The sequence below is a fragment of the Etheostoma spectabile genome, unplaced genomic scaffold (assembly GCF_008692095.1).
Source record: "Etheostoma spectabile isolate EspeVRDwgs_2016 unplaced genomic scaffold, UIUC_Espe_1.0 scaffold280, whole genome shotgun sequence".
NCBI lineage: Eukaryota > Metazoa > Chordata > Actinopteri > Perciformes > Percidae > Etheostoma > Etheostoma spectabile.
The window spans coordinates 470,142-472,823 of record NW_022605578.1 but is presented as its reverse complement, the minus strand read 5'-3'; the positions used below and the strand labels follow the sequence as shown (position 1 = coordinate 472,823).

General features: G+C 40.7%; 1 long non-coding RNA gene across 1 annotated transcript in view; it reads left to right on the top strand.

Annotated features, from left to right (window-relative positions):
* Nucleotides 1–2,027, top strand: part of LOC116685991 (uncharacterized) — a 10,590-nt gene extending 8,563 nt beyond the window's left edge. Inside the window, exon 3 of the long non-coding RNA XR_004331108.1 lies at nucleotides 1,741–2,027. This is a non-coding gene — a long non-coding RNA (uncharacterized LOC116685991). The remainder of the gene's footprint in view (nucleotides 1–1,740) is intronic.
* The last annotated feature ends 655 nt before the right edge of the window (nucleotides 2,028–2,682 follow it).

Genomic DNA, 2,682 nt, shown 5'->3' with positions numbered 1-2,682 from the left:
AGACACAGGCTAATTATTGCTAACTAAAATGTAAGTCCAAATTGTCTGCGAGTTTATCCTGTACTGTTTGGTGATTCCTCTACTGTGTGACAGTAAGTTGCGTGGCTATGACACAACAATTGTTTGTTTTTTTGTTGTTTTTTACAAAAAAGTCTGCTACGGAGCCATAACTTGAGGTACAAGGTAATCAAGCTTTTTGTACATTGTTGTGTTTCTTTAGAAATAAACAAAGGACAAATAGAGTCTTTAAACTTTAAAAAAATTATTTGCTGTCGAAGTGATGTCAAAATGAATGGCAGTCAATTTGATGGTAACGGCAGATGATGGCTTTTTAGCATCAAAATGGCGCCATAGGAGCTTCACTTAGTGAGGAGAGGCTTACTCCCTGGATCTGTGCTTGTGTTTGGTCCCTTTTGTCCCATGCCGGTCTCCCTGTCAACACCTCTTATTTGTTTGTGTCTGTGGATGTTTCTGTGTGGCTTGTTTGTGAGCAGCAGACATTATTCTTGTGGTTGTGTTTTTGCTATGTCTCCCTCCTTTCTGTATCTCCTCTCTTTGTGTTGCAGAGAAACATTTTATCGCAATGAAGGGTTGTAGAAAAGCTGCACTGTGTCTTCTTCGGTATGTGTAGTGTACTTTTCTGTATGTTTTCACCTGGACCAATGTTTTGCACTTTTGTTGGGCTGTTTGAATACAAAAAATGTGATCACAAAAAAACGTTAGCGCCACCCAAGACAATTCTGATTGGTTTAAAGAAATGGCAATACACCAGGGCACATTTTTCTCCTATCTCGGAATGCTGTGTATCCTCTCGGGATTGCACGTTTGTGGGATTCAAACATAAAATATGCTTGACGACTGGAAAATGTAGGACTTTTTCTCCTGCACTTTCTTGATCATTGCAGCCGGGCGCTACAGTTACTTTTTCCTAAATGTGAGCAGAGAGAGCTCATCTACCCTGCTTCCTTGTTTGCTCTGAAGTGCCTGACAAATAATGCATAGACTGTGCAGAAGGCACACTTTACAAAATAAAGTTTATATCCACCTTTAAGACGGATTTGAAACTACGCAATATTTAATGCAAGTTTAGTTTTGTTTTTAATAAATGTCCCTTCATGAGCATAATAAAATGGTTATTTTTGTCAGTAAGTCAAACCTATTTATAAAGCGCTTTTTACAGACAAAATCACAAAGTGCTTTATGATGAAAAACATACATCAAATATCTGCCATGAGTGTGTGATTGAATTAACAGTGATGGCCAAAGGGTCAATTACTAATTATTACACACTAAATTGCTAATCCTTGAGCCTTTTTCTTTAAACCAAGTGTGCCAAACCTATTTTTTGTCATCTTGCAAAAACTCTAAAACATCATTGAAATACATCTTTATGAAAACTTGCACTTAAAAACATGGGCTTGGGCTAGAGCGGGCGCCCATGGATAGAGGTTTCCTCCTCCACGCAGCGGGTTCGACATTTCTTCAGCTGTCCTGTCAAAAATAAAAGACAAAAACTAAATAAAACATGGGTTTGCGCTTGACTGAGAAACTCAGTCATTCTCTGCGTTCTCAGCTGTATTGCTGCTACATTTCAACCATGAATCAGTTTTATTGATTACTGTCTGTAACTCAATGTAGACACTGGCTTCCCGCTAACAGTGAACAAACCTCTTTACCCACTCATGCAGCTTGCTCCATTGTATGTCTGACAAATGAGCTTGGTTTCAGGGTTGTAGTTAGCAATCACCACAGCAGTTATGGCTTCAGCATCTCGTTCAAGGCTCATGTCAAAGAAACCAAGAAACCGTTCACGTACCATGCCTTTTTCATTTACGTAGCGGATTATGCCAGTCAATTGGCACTTGCATGACATGTCTGTGGTGTCATCCCCGTCCACTGCTATGAATGGCGCTGTGTTTGTTTCCTGGTGCATTTCTTCCTGAATAACATGAGCAGGGCTTGCTATTATGTCATTCTGAATCGTATTTGACATACCTGTAAATGTTAAAGCAGATGTTAAGTGCTGTGCTAGCTCAGCAATAGCTTGCACTAGCTCCACAAAGGCTGACTCGTTGTGGCCACGGAAAGCCTGCTCTTGGCGTCCAAGATACAGTTTGGCAATGATCAGTCTCTTCAGAATGATTCTTATCCACTTGTTGATTATACCTTCACACACAGATTACAACTGCTTGATCCAGTGCTTCATTTATCCTCACTCATCCAAAGGTTTGAGCTTGAGTTCAGATGTTATGTAACTCCGTGATTTTGAATGCCTCTCTATGGCCCGTGAGAGGTTTGCAAGATCAGACAAATCCGGCTTGGGTCCAGGGGTGGTTTAAAGAGCTGCTGCAGCTTGACCAGTCAAACAAGAGGCAAGGCCCCTTCCCTATTTAAATATGAAGGGCTAATGTCAATGCAACAAGAGTTATTGGTTTTCATCACATGTTTTTCTCCTGTCAGTCAATTGCCCCATATTGCTCATCTATATTTGATGCATATATTCATGTAGTATTCCACCTAATCCTATAACTGCGGTGTTTGGAGTGGCTCCACAGGGAATATCACTTTCAATTTCCCACTCCCTTGCATTTGCTTCCGTCCTTGCCCAACGGCTTATTCTTTTTAAATGGAAGGATTGGATTGGGCCCGCATGTGCCCGCTGGATCAGAGAAGTAGTAATGC